This window comes from Podarcis melisellensis (assembly GCF_964234715.1).
Source record: "Podarcis melisellensis genome assembly, chromosome: 8".
Classification (NCBI taxonomy): domain Eukaryota; kingdom Metazoa; phylum Chordata; class Lepidosauria; order Squamata; family Lacertidae; genus Podarcis; species Podarcis melisellensis.
In genome coordinates, this window is record NC_138540.1 from 75,439,067 (window position 1) to 75,458,564 (window position 19,498).

A 19,498-nucleotide genomic window follows, 5' to 3' on the forward strand; every position below is an offset into this window, starting at 1 on the left:
TGAACAAAAAACAAAAAGAATTAAGGAGAACAGAAGGCTTTTTTTTCTAGAGAAGTTTGTTTCCCCTGTGCTTCTTATTTTCTACGAAAGAATAATCCCATTAAAATTGGGGGTTCAAGTATTCCCCACCACCTGGGAACTCAAAGTGATTAAACTACAAATGCACTCAGAACCCGCTAAACTCAGCTTTGCTTTATTCGGTTTGTACAGTCTCCTTAAACAAAGAGAAAAACTTTTCTCTCTTTTTTTCTAGACTAAGAACCAGAGAACCCATTTCTGAGCCCCACTGAAGAGAAATGAGGGAAGACAACCCCTAGAGGTAAGACTGTTAAATGAACATTATTTCCCCTCATTGGTAAACATCATTTCACAAGCAATTTGCACATTTAAAAGGACAACAAAAAGAAGTATTCTGCTGTTCTGATCTTGTTTGCTCTCACCTCAGCTTTGCTGCTGATGTTCCCATTTTGCAGATTGGGAGCTATAACTTGGGACAGCGATGACTTCCCTGAGACAGCCCAGTGAGTTCATTGCTGCCCAGAGATATGAACTTAGATTGTTCAGATCCTGTGCATTGTTAGTAGTTTGCCCTGGCTTTCTTCTTGGCCACCAGACAGTTGCCTCTACACATCTTCCTTATCTTGACTCCGCTGGAAGGCCCCAACCTTTCGCATCTTTATCAGGGCTACTTCAGTAATTGCAAGGAAGCATCGAGAGGGAAGCACTTCCTCTCCCCACCAGTGGTGTCAAGAGGCGAATGATGTGCATGTCCCCTGTGCCAGGGGATGAGGAACCCTTTTTCAGCCAGAGGGCCAAATTTCCCTCTGGACAGCCTTCCAAGGGCCACATTGGGCAGGGTCAGAGGCAAAAAAAAGCAGAGAAACATAGGCAGATTTTACCTTTCTGCTGCAGGCTAGTTCCTACACAAACTCGCACACCCCATACAGACAAGAAAGAGGCCTTGTCAGTCAGGCAGAAGTGTTTAGGGTGTGAAGCGGGGTTGGGGTATGGCTTGATGAGAGGGTGAGACTTCCAACAGTCAGGCAGATGTTGAGTGCCTGGGCCTCAGGCTCTCCATCTCTGCCCTTACAGGGACATGAGTGTTCTGCCCTCTGCTTTAGGCAGATGTACTTTGTCCTGTGTGAGAAATAAACACCACCTCCTTTATTTATAGGGAGAGGAGGCATATGTGGCTCGTGCTTTCTGTCTCTTACCACCCGTTCGAAGAATTTAAAGTAGCTGGTGATCGTACTATGCCCCTCGCAGACCCCCAAGCGTGGCGACCCCTAGTGAGAGGCTGTCATTGCACCCTACCCTGCCTGCCTAACCCTCCCATTCTTTCTCCACTTTTCAAAGGGCAGGAGGGGTGTAAGGTTTAGTGCTGCTTAACACCAAAGGATTGCCCACCCATCCCTCCCCAGGGTTCTTATGTCTTGCCTCTGAGCTGGAGAAACACCCATTCATTTCAGCAAACCGTGCACAGGAGAATTTCCTAGAGGACATTCTAATCAGGAGGAGGGATTTGCCTTTTGAATGTTCAGCCTCAGGCACCCAAATAACTTAGACCGGCTCTTGCTGTTGCGAGCCTCCCACTTCAACACCTCTGTGACATGACTGGCACCGTCACTGTGAAGAGTCTTTGTACAGCAAAGGCTGAGCATAATCAGCCTTTCCTTCTGCTCTTCCGGGCCCTCCCTGCAAATCTGGGTTGAGTTACTTTCATATTTTGAGTTGATTCACGGTTTCCTCTTACACTCTGCAGTGAGTCAGCGCTTTTATTTTGAAAAATCGTTATTTTGTTCTGAAAAGAACCGGGCGAGGCTTCTATTCACAATTCCGCTGCAGAAACATTTATGTTTGGAGCAGCTGGAAGCAGCTTTGGCTGGGGAGAGGGGACCAGAATCCATAAAGTGGCTAAGAGGCTAGGGTACCCCACCCGTGCGCTAAGCATCTGTCTGTGCAGAGAGAGGTTGATTCGAAGTGTTTGATGCCCTCACCCAAGCTGCATGGGAGCGTCCGGTTTACAGATCTGTGCCATACATTTAAAGCACATGGCTTTCCCCAAAGAATCCTGGGAACTGTAGTTTGTCAAGGGTGCTGGGATTTGTAAGTCTGCGGGGAGGAATACTACGCTTCCCATGATTATTTGGGGGAAACCATGTGCTTTAAATCTATGGTGGGGGTTGTGACCTCAAAGCACAGGATTCTTTTGGTGGGCGGGTGCTTTAAACTTATAGTGTATACACTCCCTAGTGACCCTTCCCCCTTCATTCTGCATATTTAGTAGTGCTGCAGAAGGTGCTGCAGAAGGAGCACAATTTCCATTTGGAAGCCCTGTGACAGCTCCCAAGATGGTGACCATAAACAACATTAGCTTTTATTGCTGCTGCACCACAACTATGGAGTCATTGTGATGTCCACCAAGACCCCTAGATCCTATTCACATGTATTGCTGGTAAGTCAGATGACCCCCCATGTTATATGTGTGCATCTGGTTCTTCCTGCCTAAGTGCAGAACCTTACATTTGTCCCTATTGAAATTCATTTTCTTAGCTTGGGCCCAGTTCTCCAATCAGTTAAGGTCGTTTTGAATTCTGATTCTGTCTTCTGCGGCTACCCCTCCCAGTTTGGTGTCACCGGCAGATTTGGTGAGCAGTTCTTTCATCCAAGTCATTTACAAAGCTGTTGAACGATGGGCTCAGGACAGGACCCTGCAGCACCCCACTTTCTCCCAGAATGATAAGGAACCATTAGAGAGTGCTCTTTGGGTTGGGTCAGTCAACCATCTTGCAAATCTACCTGGCAGTTCCAGCCCCTATTTTCCAAGCTTCTCCACCGGAATACCATGGGGGACTTTGTCAAAAGAACTCAAGATACACTATGGTTCAGGGTACGCTCCTGTTTCCATATCCTGACTTCCTGGTGCAAGTGAGCCAGTGCGAGAATGGCTCAAGCGGTGCTTTTAAAACTCCCAGTGCCATTTTCTCCCTACCAGCCTACAGTCTGATCCCTCTGGATTGTCCAGGCCAGGTTTCAACAGAATGGATGACTCGAACAGGGATGAACTAAGTTAAAATTCCCTTGCCCATCCATGGATGTGCTGGGAACTTTGGGCAGGCCACAGTTTATTGAGCTCAGCTTCCTGTCTCTAGAATTGCATCCTACCTTAGCACTCAAATGATCAAGGCCTGCTGTTATGTACTCCAGGCTGTGCACGGCTCAAGCTGCCACTCCAGCTCAGATTCATGGCTCTTCTTCCAGCAACAGGTAATCTGGTTTGGGGAGGGGCAGGGAAACCCAACCAGCAGAATCCTAGGTCCTTAAAGGATTCAGAATCCCAGGACCAGGACACATATTTATCTTATTTTTGCCACACACACAAAAAAGATGCTGATTTGGGAAAGAGCGTGCTGGATCAGGCCAAAGGCCCGTCTAATCCAGCATCTATTCCCAACTAGATATCCACATGCAAGCATGCAAGATGGAACTGAACTCAACAGCACTCTCCCCTCCTATAGTTTCCAGAATCCGCTAATTAGGAATATACCGCCTCTGACCAAGGAGGTAGGGAAATCCATTCTGTAAGCAAAATGTGTGTGCGCGCGGGGTTTTTTAATGTTTAAAAGGGGGCAGTGGGAAGCAACAAAAGCCTCAGGCCCCCTTGGCTACCCCATAACAGCAGCCTTGTTGCCCAGCTTGGGCCCACTTAATACTGACGATTAAAATAAGTAAATAAAATTCCAGGAACTGCATTCCTTGTTCCTTCTCCCTCCTGCCAACAAAGAAACCCAACAACCCCAAGGTGATTGAAATCAAGTTTGTACAGATCACCTTAATGTGTCTAATGCCATAAGATTGGCATTTTTTAGCTCAGACTCCTAGACTGTGTTTGTGTGTGTAAAATGACGTTTCATTTGGGTTGCACACATAAATATTAAGCCTAAACACTGCTCAACAACTACCTCTAGCATTACATTAGATTATTTTATTATTTTGAAGCACAGTAAGGTGTCTGAGATAAAACATGTTACGTTATCATCTGGTTAAACTTACAACACCATAGCAGAATGCTGGTGGCGAAAGAGCTCCCCCTTGTGCATTTTCTCTGAAATTCCTCTCTTTAACCCACTGCTGCTACCCACTTGCATTTTGTCCTGTGACAACCGTCCTTTCTCTTTGTCGCCAGCTTCTGCAGGACGGCCCATAGAACAGGCTCACCAGCCAGAAATAAACTAGCAGAAGGGGGGGGGGGACACACCCTCTTTGTTCAAAAGGCAGTGTGGGCCGTTTGAAGAAGAATAAGTGGGAGAGAGAGAGACTGTCGTGCCACTGGGAGAACTAAGAGCATAACCCAAGTCAGTTGCGCATTCTCTTTGGCGGTCACTCATGGCCGAGGGTCTTCCATGAACACGGTCTTAACAGTGTGTCCGTAATTGACTGTGGAAGCCAATTCTGGATCCACACGTCCTTCCACAGTGGGCACATAGGTCTCCAGGCGGGGTATGATCATGGTGAGGTTCCCAAACGCCGAAAACCCCAAAGTAAATGCTCCGGTTTTCAAACATTTTTCAGAAGCCAAATGTCTGACGTGGCTTCCAATTGAGTGCAGGAAGCTCCTGCAGCCAATCGGAAGCCACACCTTGGTTTTTGAACAGTTTCAGGAGTCAAAGGGACTCCTGGAATGGATTATGTTCAAGAACCAAGGTACCACTGTAGTTGCTTTGGAAGATGATAATCAGGCATCCGAACAGCATGTCCATAGTTGTGCATCCACTACTATGAGAGCCAGTTCCAAGACTGCATGGTGGTGAATAACAACAACAACAACAACAACAACAACAACAACAACAACAACAACAACAACAACAACAAATAAATAAATAAATAAATAAATAAATAATTTATTATTTATACCCTGCCCATCTGGCTGGGTTTCCCCAGCCACTCTGGGCAGCTTCCAACAAAACACTAAAATACAATAACCTATTAAACATTAAAAGCTTCCCTAAACAGGGCTGCCTTCAGATGTCTTCTAAAAGTTTGGTAGTTATTTTTCTCTTTGACATCTGGTGGGAGGGCGTTCCACAGGGCAGGTGCCACTACTGAGAAGGCCCTCTGCCTGGTTCCCTGTAACTTGGCTTCTCGCAGTGAGCGAACCGCCAGAAGGCCCTCGGCACTGGACGTCAGAGTCCGGGCAGAACGATGGTGGTGGAGACGCTCCTTCAGGTATACTGGACCGAGGCCGTGAATTCACAGCTGGCCTGGGATATGCTCTTAGTTCTCCCATGAGGATGGCAGGTTCTTAGCAAAGTGTTGCCTGGTAGCCTGCCCTTTCAAACACTCTTAATGCTGATGAGCTGGCCTTATCTGTCAGTGGCAGACAATAGCTATTGGACAGGTGCTCTGATCAGCACCTTGGCAGTGGGACATTTCCAGTGGATCATCTTATTACAATAGCCAGCCTTCCTTTCACGGAACTCATGGCATCAGACAATGAGGTTCCCAGTTGGGGCCTCCTGCCAGGTACGGATCAGAACCACACCTGCTTAGCTTCATTACTGTTGCTGTGTTCTATGCCTTCAGATCATAGACTTACAAGAAACTAATTTAATTCTTTCTTTTTTAAAAATTTTATTAAAGGTTTCAACCTAATATACCATCAAATTCAAACTAAACTAAAGAGAACAATAAAAAACAATACATCAAACTGGAAAAAACTGGAGAGAGAAAAGAAAAACACATTAATAATAATCCTCATACAATCCTCATAAAACACAAAATTATAAATATACCTATGTAGCGCTCAGTGACTGTTTTATCTTAATCTTCACACATACAGAGAGTTGAATTCTCCTACCTCCCACCTGAGAGAGCTCCCCCTTCCTTAGTCTCCCCCTGAGAAAAGCTACTCTGACCTGCCTCTCATACAGCCCCCTTCCTCTTCTCTCTGTCAGCCCCCTGTACGTGTCTTCATTTATCACAAATATAATTTTTTGGACGTTAAGAATACTAGTGAATACCACTAAGAGAACCACCAAAAATCAAAGATCACACAAGAAACCCAATCCAAGAGAAGAGAGAGAAGAGAAAGAGAAAGAGAAAGTAGAGAAAGGTTAAAAAGAAGAAATACTACCATTTCCCTATTTGCCAATTGTGAATAAAACTGTTATTCATAGTATTTAACACATATACTCCAGAGCAATTCTAGCTGTAAGTAAACATGTAGTTATTGTGTTGAAGAAACTCACTTTATTCTTCCTTCTCTCCTCTTTCCCTCTCTCCCACCAATCCCAGTGTTTTTCTTTTTCTTCCACAGCCTTGCAGGTTTTTCTGCCCTGCGCCGCAGGCCTCTTCAGCTTTTCCAGGCAATAGTCCACCCAGCTCCTGCCGTGGTTTTGCCGGTTGCCATAAACCCGTAGATCCGAACTTGCGGTACGACTGCCTCACACAAGCTCGAGTCTGTGGGTATGTGTCGACCTTGGCCAGGACTTCCAGACACGCTGTTGCACCCGGACCTTCTCCCTAGTGTTGGGGCTTAGATTCGGACCCCCCAGAAAGTTGGCGAGAGCTGATGTCCCTGCAGCAAAAGCAAGCAGTGTGACAACTTCCAGATCCCCGTTCTCTGGAATCATTCAGCTGAAAGGGCAGGGGAGAGCACAAAACGTGGGAATTTAGCTTCCCAAGAACCTCAGCTTTTGTTTATTGTATTTTTTTTTTAAAAAAGCAAGATCCTAGTCCATATGCATCTAAAAAAAAACATGCTTGGAAGTGTGTGGCGATGCCTGCTGAAATTCCAGAATCCGGAGAGGTTGTTGTGTGAGATTTTAGTGAATGGGGGCGGACAGGCCTTTAAGTGCCCTACATAGCTCCACGCTGCTCCCTATGTTAAGCAAATCCAGATTCAGTGGTGCAAAAATTAATAACAATTATGATGATACTTTATAAATAGAATAAATTATGCAGAGGAGAAACAGCGAACGTTTGCCCTACCGGCTAGTTTAAACAGGTTGCAGCATTTGGACTGCCTGGGAAGATATTTTTCCTTTTGTTTTCAGCAAGCAGGTGGCACAGCCCTGCCAGCCAGCCCCATGACCAGCACCAGCAGTTGGCAGGGCTGGCACCTGCCAAGCCCCAGAAGCTGCTGCAGACCCCCTCGCCAATCCTCCCTGCTAGGGAATTTGCGATCTCCCAGGCATGCGAGTTACTAGATCTTCGTTCCGATTTATAGGCACAGATTTTGTAAATGCTGCCTAGAAGCAACAGCCTTTGCCCCAGAAGCCTCTTCCCTGTATCTCATATGCTTTGAGGCTGCCTGTGATGATGCAGGGATAAGGAAAAGCCTCCCTAAGGGCCTCTTATCCAAAAGCCCATGAAAACCTGAAGCCAGGTCTTCTCTCTCTAAACATATAGCTGGGTGGAAGCCAAGCGTATCTGAGAAGAAAACCCATTCTATTTCCTCAAGGCAGCAGGTTTCTATGATCTTAGAGGGGGCGAAATTGGCCTCTTTCTCTTTGGTGGTAGGGCTGTGTGAAAACCTCTGTCTCCTGCAGCTGGACTTCCTCCTAGCCAACGAATGACTGGTGTCTTCAATCTGCGGCGCAGCTTGTCTCCTCCTGCTGGGGGTCCTGCCACATTTCCAGACGAAACCTGGTTGGGAAGCTTTCTCTGCTCCTCCTCCTCCAACTCCTGCTGCGTGGCCTCGTGTTGAGGTAGTAGGTTGTATGGTTTAGAATAACACCATCAGGAGATAACTGTACAGCCTCCTAGCTTTCCCTGGGGCAACGCCACCATCCGAGTTGGTCCACTTGGCAGCAGGGCGCCAGCCGCCAATAAGGGTGAGTAGTGAGCAAGGTGACTCCCTGTTGCCGGAAGCGATTCGGCTTAACCTCAGAAACTCCCTGTTGTAGTTTTCACATGGGGTGGGGCACCGGAAGGCGAGCCACGCGCCTAAAGCTGTAGACCGGCTTCACGAGACCTGGAAATGGTTTGAGAGAGGCTCCTCTTTGTGTGGTGCAACACACACACACATTTATTTCGTCTACGCACCTATTTGGTTGGAGGAGAAAGTTGCACGCCAGCAGCGACCCCTCTTTGAAATGTCCTTCTTCTAAGGGGGCTGCTGTTTGTGCATTGCCAAAAAGGAGGGGACAGGTCTGCATAAAATGTGCACCTGCTAATTCATATGGATAGGTGCAAATGTAGAAGCAAGCACTGCAGTTTAAATGGAAGTTAAATGCATTTGACCCTACTGTGGCAGAGGGGGACTAAGTGACTCGTGGGTCTTCTCAGTCCACTTTCTGGGTACTGCTAACTTACAGGAGAAGTGGAAAAGACCCTCCTGCCCACCCTTAACTATGGCTTTTCGTCTTTAAACCATACTTGGTCCAGCCAGCCTTTCAAGCAGAGAACTGTTAGCTGCAAATTATTATCATTATTACTGTTATCAGCAAACAGATATACAGTTTAAAAACAAAAACCAAGCAAAAGACATTCAGGAGCATATTAAAGGTAAAGGGACCTCTGACCATTAGGTCCAGTCGGGACCGACTCTGGGGTTGCGGCGCTCATCTTGCTTTATTGGCTGAGGGAGCCGGCATACAGCTTCCAGGTCATGTGGCCAGCATGACTAAGCCACTTCTGGCGAACCAGAGCAGCGCACGGAAATGCCGTTTATCTTCCCGCCAGAGCGGTACCTATTTATCTACTTGCACTTTTTGGTGTACTTTTGAACTGCTAGGTTGGCAGGAGCAAGGACCGAGCAACAGGAGATTACCCCGTCGTGGGGATTTGAACCGCCAACCTTCTGATCGGCAAGCCCTAGGCTCTGTGGTTTAATCCGCATACTTCCATCCAGTGTTTTCTCGAGGGTTGCAGGTACAGCATTCTTCAGCTGCCAAATGGCTGGGTGAATGGGGATGTTTTCAAATTCCTCCTGAAAGTTAATAATGAGGGAGGCAGGCACTCCTCACTAGGATACATGGCAACCCTATATCTTCAGAAATCTTGGGGCTGGAGGCAGACATCTTTCTCTAGGTTCAGAGGCTGGAGAGGTTGCTGAATACAATTTTCAGTGGTCAGGAATGAAGATCCAGTGCCTTGCAGGACTCCTTGTGGCTAGCGGAAACCGCACGATTAAAAACTCAAGATTGCCGATTCTGCATAATGCGTTATGTAGAACAAATCTGCAGGTTTGTGTGACAGTTGCCTTTCTTTCGGTGCAGGCCATTGTTTGTGTAAATTACACAACGAGCTGGAACATGCTCAGTTGTCTTCTGGTGTGAGAGTGTGTTGCGTCCGTACACATATAGTTTGGGGGTTTTTTTTCATTTGTGTTAAAACATGTGTATTGTACAGGAAGCTTAAAGACAAAGATTCTGCAGGTGCTGACCTGCAAGGGATGCCAGGCTTCTGGGGGTAAAAGGGTTTGAGAAATGGAGCTGACCTTGGAGAGGAAGTGGGGAAAGGTGGGCAAGGTGGATGTCTGGAGCAGCTGTAAAAAATGATACTGAGCCTAGGAGAAAGACAGGGGAAGGCGTGCAGGTGCTGGAGATATACTTGTTGCGTCTTTATCTTGCCCTTCGCCCAAGGGTGGCATGCAAGGCCTTTCCAGATGGGAAAGAATGGCGCCGTCTCTTTATGTGAGGTGCCCAAATGCCATGTGCTGCGCAAGCAACACGGGAGCAACAGATGGCTTTGTGAGTCACATTAGGGGAAATCAGAGGGCACTGAAGAAGCCCGGGACCACATACGAGGAGGCAAGTTCATGCCTGGCCTTAAGGGCGTGTGAAGATGTCCGCTGTGCATGTTGCCCCTTGCGCTAAGTTGTGGTGAGGCACATCACCGTGTGATATGCAGGGTCTCTCCACGACCTTTCTGCTGCCCCCTGTGTTCACCCCTTGTGTTCACTCAATTGGGCAGAGAAGGATTTGTGTTACGTTCCCTTGGCAGTGGATGAGCAAAGTGGAAGAGATTCTGTGTGCAGGACTTAGGTGTATGTGTGTGTAAAGGGGGTACTTATTCCAGATAAATTATTCTGCAATCTTGTTTTATTTTAAAGCATGATCCTAGGGGAGTGACCTTTTGGTTCTGCACACATGGAGGGCAATACTCATTTACAGAACCGCAGGAATACGCAGATCGGGTTGTGTTTTGTAACCTTTGGGAAATAGTGTGTGGTCTGAAGCAGCTCTTTGTTTTACTGCGTGAATTGTCCTTGTTTGTGCTGTGAGCGACTGTCTGGCGTGGTGTGGAAGCTATATTGTGAGATGTAGCCTTTGTTAGCAACACAAAGCCCTTGCAAAAGCAATGCATGGAGTTGGGAAGTACCAATTTATTTATGTTTTAAGGGTTTTACCTGTGGGCACTGGGCCTGCACTTTTTGGGGCGGGGGCAGCTGCCTGCATGGGAGGGGCTGCTTCATTCGCAGACGGGCCATTTGCCTTGCGCCTCACGTGCCGTTGTCTAGGTACGTACATGCGTGTGGTGCATCTGTGCTTCATGCGTACACTTAATGTGTAGAGTGTGTGTATTTCAAACGTGAACATGGGGGTGCATGTCTCTCTGGGGCAGACCAAAGGTTCCTTGGCTTCAGCGTTCGGTGCTCAGCAACGATCATGATAGTGCGGGCCATGCCCATTTGCCCCATGTAATTTAAGATACACTGCCCCTGAAAATGGAGGGTCCATTCCTCTTGCACGGACGGTTCCGGCTTGTGCCTTGTGGCACTTTTTTTGTCATTTTCACGCGAGGCAGCCATGCGTGGCTGGCATGCTCTTGACTTGTGGCGGGCCATGCAACATGGCATGTCTGGCTCTCGGTCCATGTGGTGTGGCTTGCGTCTTTTGCCTTGCATTTGCCAGCCGCGTTGTGCCGCGCTGCACGCTCTTGTCCGATGGGCGCAGAGTGTGGCGTGGGTCTGTTTGGGCTCAGCCCCACCTGCCTAGCTCACCTGCCGCTTATTGTCTCGGTTTGCTGCCATTTGAATTTTTCCCAGCCAGCTCCCTCCCTCCCTCTCCGCCGCTCCCTCTTCTCCCCTCCTTCCCTCTCTCACTCTCTCTCTCTCCCCGCCCTCCCTGCCGTCTGGATCCAGGCAAGTCTGATAAAGTTCCATTCCAGACAACAGCCGCATTGCGTTGCTACAGCATAGACAGCGGCCCAGGGAGAGAGAGAGAGAGAGAGACATACAGCCAGAGCTAAGCGATGATGGGGAGGAAGAAAGAGGAGAGCATCCGTCAATAGGCACAACCACCCGTGAACCACAGCCAAGGACGGAGGATGGCAGGCAAGGAGGGCAGAAGGAGAAGAGGACCAGAACAGGTTAACCTTCCCTGCATGGGGAGTTCACCAGCCCTGACCTGCGGGGTGGGAGAGGGAGGGAATTGGCAAGGGAATAAGGAGGACCAGGATGGAGGCTGGAGGAAAGGGGCTGGGTGGGTGAGTGCAAGAAACAGGCGATGAAGAATAAGGGGAGGGGAAGGGGCTGACACAGAGCAACAAGGAGAGAGGCGATGAGGCAGAGGTGCTGGAGAGGATGGTGGAGGGGGGACAGGTGGCATGTCAGGGGCAAGAGGGAGAAGGGGAGATGGGTCAGCCTTTGCGCACAAAGCTTGGGTGGTGAAGGGGATTGGCAGGTAGGTTGATGACCTTAAGTTTGATGGTGAGGAAGGGGGAATGTGTGGGGTTTTTGTGTGGGAGGAGGCGACTGACCTTCCTTAGAAAGATGAGAAGCCCGGATAGCTGTGGAATGCTAAATTTCCATCCTGCCTGCCCCCTCCCGGGGCAGCCAAACCAACCAAAGAGAAGCACTCTTTCTCTGGGGTTCAACAGTTGCCACCTGGGGCATCTCTCTCTCTCTCTTGTTCTCTCTCTCTCTCTTTCATATGTCATGTGGGTCTTTCTCCAAGGAAGGCGAAATGCATGTGCAGTGTCCCCATCCCTCCCACCCAGCCAAACCAACCGGGGGTTTCTTAGAGAGGTCCCAGCTGCTACCATCCCTGTGGGCACTTCCTGACATAACACACCCGTGGACCCATGACCTCATTGAGGGATCCAATGCATGACCCCCCCCAAAAAAATTGCCTCCCCCTACTCCAAAATACAAGATGGACACGCTGTATGCGCATTGGAATGATTCATGTGCGTGCACACACGCCTCAGGGGCCACACCCACCCAAGGGATTCCCATCCTCAGATATACACAAACCTCTTTTGAAAACACTATTGGGTTCTTCTCTCAGGGGGGAAAACGCACACACAGAGAGGAAGAGTCCTCCAGGACTGGTCAAGGAGGGGGGAAATCTGCATGTGAGGGAGCTGGGTGTGGGTGTGTGTGGGAACAGAAAGACTGAGAAAGCGGTTCTTAAGGTTATTCGTCACAGATCGCCTTCCGTTGTGTGCATGGATAACTACTGTTTGTGTGCGGTAGGGTGAGCCGGATTTGGCAAGTTGAAAGCAATGGGAATTACGTGGCACAAGTTCCGTATAACAAGGAGAGAGGGGTGTGTGTGCCATGCCACATGTGTGTGCCATGAATCAATCCATTGTGCACCACGGAGGCAGCGTGCTTGAAAGGGGCAGTTTGGCAGAGGTCTGTGGGTGCACGGAAAGAGGGTATTGTTTGCGGAGAGGATGGCGTGGTTTGCGGGCAGCGGTATCAATGTCAAGGTGAATGCATAAAAGAGATCTCTGTGCGGGGAAACATGTGAGCCTATGTGTGCCCGGGGTGTGAGTGTGAAGGAGCAGGCAGGCGTGTTTGCTGTGCATGCCGTGGCCGCAAATGTTCAAATCCTTGGTATTCCTTTGGGCAGAACATGCTCACATAACACAGACCCCAAGCAAAAGTATCTGTTGGGGAGTTGGACCCTGTCTCTGCCTGGAGTGTCTGCATCATAGCATGTTTGCAAGGTGGCTTGTATCCAGCACAGTCTTGGGTTGAAGGAAGTTTGGTGTGTGTGTGTGTGTGTGTGTGTGTGTGTGTGTGTTGTGCTTACATCATGAATTGGCCGTAGAGAGATTTGTGTACGTGGTTGCTGGCTTTGGGGAGGCTGGTGGAGTTACCTGCAGATGGTTTGGGTTGTCCATTAGATGTACTTTTTGGAAAACACAAATGTGCTGGTGCAGGTGTCTCTCCTATTGTATCACAGAGCCCTTCGTGATGTGGCTTTTGGCTCACCTTGCCCAACGCCTGCGCCCAGAGACAGCAACAAGAAACACACCCTAACCAGGTGAGTTGGTGGGTGGGGAGAAACACCCTTTTGTGTTCAAGGATTGGGCTCCAGATCTCCCTCAGGATTGACTGGTTATGCTTTTCCATGCAGCCCTGATCAGTGTCCCTCGCCTAACCCAGCGAGTCTCCGTGGCGCTGCTCCCTGTGGACTTCTCAAAGGCCACCAAGGACTGTTTCACATGATGGCTGCAGTCAGGTGCCCACCGCTTCTTGTGGGTCAGCCGATGTGCTCGCCCCGAGCAGACGCTGCCACTTTCTCACGTCGCCTCAGATCAACGCCCATTGGCAGCAGACGAGGCAGACAGCTTGCCACAAAATCAGGGGCTGAAGCAGCGGCCATGAGAACCACAGTTGTGGAGACTCAGCCCTGAGCAAGCTGCTGGTTTTCCGTGAGGAGGGCAGTCTGTGCCTTGGTGGGCTGGGGGGGGGGCGGTCTTCTCACACAAGGGCTGAGTTCAACAGGGTCCCAGAGCCTCTCTTGAACTTTCTGGGCCAGCACATTTCCCTGACTTGAAGCCTACCCAGAGATTGAGCTGGCCAGAGCAGTCAGCCCCCTGACTGCATTGAAATTCACTTCACCATTTGCAGCAGCAGGGGGACAGGCGCAGTTCTGTGTCCTCTGGCATATGCTGGAACATTCCAGAAATGTAGGCCCATCCCTTATCCAGAGTGTAAGGGAGTCTCTCTGGAATCTTAGCAGGAACTAAGGCCCAAAATGCAGAAATGCCAAGAGCACAGCGGGCACAGGCTGAAGCTGTCCCACCTATAATATGCTACCCAATATTGAGGTTGAAACATCCCGGTGGATTCTCCTTGCCCACCCACTTTCCGCAAACTTCTCAACTGGCGCTTATCAAAATGGAGATCAGGCCCAGGCTTTTCTCCAAATTGGAAGCATCCTTTAGAAAACTTTCTAAGAATGGCGCCCTTCAGAACTTCCAAATTTCCCACAATAGTTCTTTTAATTAAATGTGTCTTTCCTAGCCTGGTTTTGTTTTCATATTTGTTCAATGCTTAAAAAAAAAGAAACAGCTTATATCCTCCCAAACAGCCTTCCCTCTTTTTAAAAACGCGTTTTTAAGATTCCACTTCTTATTTAGCAACTGGCTTGAAGCTCTCTTTCACCATGACCTTCTCGAGTTCACATTACCTGTTCTCAGTGTGGTTCCCCACCACCACATTCTCTGCTCTTTTGTGATTGTATTTTCTTCGGGGCACACCCTTTTGGTTGCACGTAGTAAAACTCCCACCTTTTTTGGGGGGGGTTGCATTTTCCTGGGTCCATTTTCAGCAACTCTTGGCTGTAACACATTACAAGCGGGATGGGAAACCTGTGTCCCCCAGATGTTGCCAGACTCCACCTACCACCAGTCCCCCACCAGCCTGGCCAGAGATCAGGGGTGACAGGAGCTGTAGTCCAGCAGCATCTGGGAGGCCCACACATTCCCCCCATCCCTATTACTCCAGTGGTGCTCTGCCCTGAAAATGGTTAGCTGTTGTAGAGCATCTGTCTTTAGCTGGTGGTTTGGGTCACGGCTTAATCCAAGATGGATTGCAACAGGAGCACTTCCCATTGTGCAATTGTATGGTAAAAGATTAAGAAATGGGTCCTCAAATGCATGTTTGAGTTACAAGTGCGTCCTGGGTCTGAAAAGGTGGGAAGCTACTGCTGCAAAATATTAGAAGAGGTGGGTGGCAGGAGGGAGGGAGGGGAGGCAGTGGGACATGTACCTTTGCTGCATTTTGATCCTGATTGCTTGCATACAATTGGGGCAGGTAATAGCACTGCAAAGTGACAGTGGGCTGTAGCCAACGCTCATTCTTCTCAGAGCAGACCCACTGAAATTAACGGGCACGACTGATTTAGGTCCATTAATTTCAGTGTTGTCTAAGCAGAAATCAGATGGACCCAGGTTGGCAGTTAAATAAATCTAGTTGTGGTGGGAACAAAAGGTTGGCTTCCACTGGACCAAGGGCTAAGAAGGAGGCTTGAGGTGCCGGGCTTCAAGCTTCCCAGGATATTGTATTCTTTGGCCTAGAAATTTTTCTTTCAGCTCTCAGATATTTGGGGGCTGGCTACCAATACTAAGTGGTCTCGCATGTGTCTGGGAGGACACTCTGTGCGTGTTCAGGATAATTTCGTGTTCATCTCACTTTCCATGTCCTAATATTTGGCGTTGAGAATAATGATCCAGCCCTGGCAAAATTACAATTGGATAATGGTGATGATTATTTACGCAGCCACCGAGAGCTTCCTGGATGGCTTACAGCAATGATTTTAAAATGCAATATACAGTAATAATTACAAAGCAACAATTAATAATAATATAAACCTTACTTGCATAAAGCAGCCTGAATTTAAAACAATTCAAAAGCCTGAGTTGAATAAAAAGGTATTTACTTGGCACTGAAAAGACCACTAAGAAGATGTGAGGTGAGAGAAATGGCGTCAAAGAGACCCTGCTCTGAGTGCCAAGTGAGGTGAGCTGAGCGGCTCCAAAGGAGAGAGCCTTTTTGACAGTGGCACCATAGCCTGCCTTCAGTGGCGGTCAAATGCCTTCCTTATGGTATTTCTGGTGCCTTTTTATTCACCCAGATGTTTTAACTGTGTTTTAAACCCAACCCGCAAACTGCCAGATAATTAGATCTGAGTTATGTCAGAAAAGCAACAGGGCGTTTTGTTTTGTATTTTAATTTTCAGGGGAAGCTAAAAAAGAGAATCGCGTTGAAAGAATTGACCCAGTTCGGCTGAATTTAAAGGGTGCCATTAAGGCTTCCTTGCATTTCCAAAGCGACTGCCATCCTTCTGCTTTGCTGCCTGCCTTGGCGAAGGAGGGGAGGTTTAGGGATAAAAACGAAACTAGAGAACAAGAGACTTTGAGGACCTGCCATGATTTGTGTGTAGCAGCAGTTGAGGAATGGAAGTTTGCTTGCTCTTTTTATTCCTGTCTTGCTAACCTTATGGTGCCTTGTCTCTCACCTGTTTTCCCCCCTCCCAGGTTAAGGAGTCACATGGGGGAACTACCTCCTCCCCACCCCTGCCTGCCCCTTCCTGTTATAGTCCCATTATCCTTTCTCTGCCTTCCTGCTTCCTCATGTCCCGGCATCCTCTCTGTCCCTGAGACCCTTAACCTGTGAGGAAGCCCAGAGGTCACAGGTGAGGTTCTTGGGAACTGAGCGGGTAGCCCACCCCCTGCGACCCCCAAACACCAGGGTTCTTGCCTCGTTCCCCCAGGACGGAGCAAAGGGGCTCAGTAGCACAAACTACTAGATGCATGGTGAAATACTGTGGCTGTCTTGGTCATCCAGAATGGTGAAGAAAGCAACTGCTTGAGTGGATTCTATCTTACGCTGCAATTCTATCAAACTCACAGAAATGCTCTTAAGAGGAATGGTTTGCACAGCATTGGCCCGATAGGGTGTGTGATCTTTGTGCTATATACCTCTGGTCTCAGAGCTAGAACCCATACTGCTCCCATCTAGAATGTCCCATGTCCAGCATGACCTCCTATCCCGAGTACCAGAACCACAGAGGCTGTGTCAGCAGTTTCACTAATGAAAACAACTTCCTCCAAAAGGAAGTTGCCCTGCTTCAGCTGTTCTTGCTCAGTCTTGGGGGGTTATCGGAGACAACAGAATGCAGAAACAAATTGGCCTGAGCCAAGTTGGGAATGTGCATCTTCATTAGGGCTCGCTTTCGCAAAGAACCCCTGGGAACCGTAGTTTTTGTGAAGGGACCAACAAGTCTCTCTCTCAGGATCCCTGGACTTCTTGTTCCCTGCTGCAGCTCCTACAGTTCCCAGGATCCCTTGGGGGAAGAGACAGCAACATTTACACTAGTAAACATCAGTAATGTAAGAGATGCTCCCCTTGTGAATTGGCTGTGGCAGTGGCACATATGGTACTTCCTCTCTTGAGTCGAGGAGTTTTCGGTACTTTAACCGAGGTTGGGAGAGCCTTTCCCATTGCTGTGTTTGCTCCAGCCACAGAGATCACTCAGCTGCTCCTGTGCAGGCCACTAAAGGCCTCCACAGAGGCGCAGCCGTGAAGCTTGAAAGGTGCAGTTGACCCACAGCCCAAAGTTATCCCTGGCTGCCTGGAATTGCCATCCATCCCCCGCCAACCCAGCATGAACCGCGACTGATTTCTAGTCACTACATCAAAACCTATTCTAAGCAAGCTGGTAATTTCTGGATTTTCCTGATTGGACCATTACGCATTAATCAAGGGAGCCTTAATGCTACCTGACCTTCTGCAGTAGAATGTTTTTAACACCACTGAGAAGCATCTAAAGATAACTGGGCGTGCTCAGCTTTGAGGTGTTCCTTTATTAGGTGAAGGTAAAGGGACCCCTGACCATTAGGTCCAGTCATGGCTAACTCTGGGGTTGCGGCGCTCATCTCGCTTTATTGGCCGAGGGAGCCGGCGTACAGCTTCCGGGTCATGTGGCCAGCATGACTAAGCCGCTTCTGGTGAACCAGAGCAGCGCATGGAAACGCCGTTTACCTTCCCGCCAGAGTGGTACCTATTTATCTACTTGCACTTTGACGTGCTTTCAAACTGCTAGGTTGGCAGGAGCAGGGACTGAGCCACGGGAGCTCACCCCGTCACGGGGATTCGAACCACCGACCTTCTGATCGGCAAGTCCTAGACTCTGTGGTTTAAACCACAGTGCCACCCACGTCCTTGTTCCTTTACTACATGTGGTATAATACCAAGAATGACAAAGTATTGATGGTTGGGTACACAGACTAATCCTTTCACACATATGTGGGCAACCCACAGGCAGTCATCAGAGGCCCCGACTGTGGCCCACTCAAGTTGCCTCCAGATGCCAAACTTGTGCATGCAAAAGGCCTCCCTGCCCTTCTCAGTACCGCTCCATCCCTGTTTTACTCGGACCTCTGCCGTTGTTTAAAACCACCATTTTCCTCTCAGTGTTGCTTCACTAGTACTTTCCACAAACTTCTGCCATTATTTAAAACAACTACATTTTCTTCTTTCCAGTGTAGCTCCCTATCACTGCACTCCCAACTTTCCCCTCTTCCGTTCCGTAGCTGCCTCTTGTGGGATAGATAAAGCATGTGTAGCCTTTAAATATTCCATAGTACTTACTCGAACCTCTGCTCCTGTTCGAAAGTGCCACTTCCTCTCATTTTTCTCCATCCCAGCTTTAGTCAAACTTAACCCTGTTGTTTTAAAAAACCACTTTCCCCTGCTCGGTGTCCTCCCTCCCTTGCCATGGCCACTGCTCTTGTGCAACCTGCCTTCAATCTTGCTCCGCGATCCTGCCCCTGACTTCATCCAAATCCAAGATTGCGATGAAGTACGACGTCCTTACATTTTTATTATAGAGGGAGATATGACTCGTTACTTCAAGCTAAATTGCGGGAGGCTGGGATTCTTTTACACCTTCCCCACCCAAGGGAGCAGGTTTGACAGGTGTCTCTGTGCCTTTAAGGCTCCTCAGAGGGAGACACCATCAAATGACTGATCCCCTCTATCTAAGCAACATCGGGGGTCCACCATCCCACCTCAAGAAGAAACTGAACGGGAGGGTCCCTTTAGCAAAACCTGATGTTTTGTGTTTTTCTGTGACATTAAAGAACATGCTATCCAGCCCTCTGTTTTTCATATAGCCTGCCGTATCCCAAGGACTCTGTGTAAGTAACAGGGGTAAGTGTGAAAAGAAATGAGAATATGCAACCGACAGTGCTCGTGAGCTCTTGTCATGCTCCATTTTAATGTTACATGGCAAAAGTGAATGATTTGCCAGTGGTATGGAGTCCTTCATTCAGGTGTGAGGTCTGTTAATCACATAGGCAAGACATGTGGTCTGTGCTATCAGAGTGCAGCACAGCCTATAGCTAGCTGGCTGCACATTGTTCTGTTGTTGCAATTCAGGTGACCTATCAAATCCATGAATGGTCATTTTTCTTAAACAGGAGAATGGATGGTAAAGCTCATACCTGCTGCCTGTCTTCTGCAGGTTGCCCTTCTCAGTTATCCTGGAAGAGTGTACAGGCGAGGCAGCACAGGTAGGGTAACCCTATTTCCAGTGGTTAATTCTAGGTGGTTATCTAGGGCAGCACATTTGCTGCTGCTGCAGCAGCAGACGACTGAAAGACCCTTTCCCACTGGTAAAAAGGTAAAGGGACCCCTGACCATTAGGTCCAGTCACGGACAACTCTGGGGTTGCGGCGCTTATCTCGCTTTACTAGCCGAGGGAGCTGGCATACAGCTTCCAGGTCATGTGACCAGCATGACTAATCC

The 19,498-nt window shown here is 48.6% G+C and overlaps 1 long non-coding RNA gene across 4 annotated transcripts in view; it reads left to right on the forward strand.

The window, feature by feature from the left end:
- Positions 1-18,844, forward strand: part of LOC309375378 — a 52,527-nt gene extending 33,683 nt beyond the window's left edge. For 3 of the 4 annotated variants that reach the window (XR_014170877.1, XR_014170878.1, XR_014170879.1), the window contains exons 2-6: positions 254-319; positions 6,295-6,465; positions 7,551-11,316; positions 13,143-13,223; positions 15,927-18,844. This is a non-coding gene — a long non-coding RNA (uncharacterized lncRNA). The remainder of the gene's footprint in view (positions 1-253; positions 320-6,294; positions 6,466-7,550; positions 11,317-13,142; positions 13,224-15,926) is intronic. The other variant, XR_014170880.1, reaches the window with a different exon arrangement.
- The last annotated feature ends 654 nt before the right edge of the window (positions 18,845-19,498 follow it).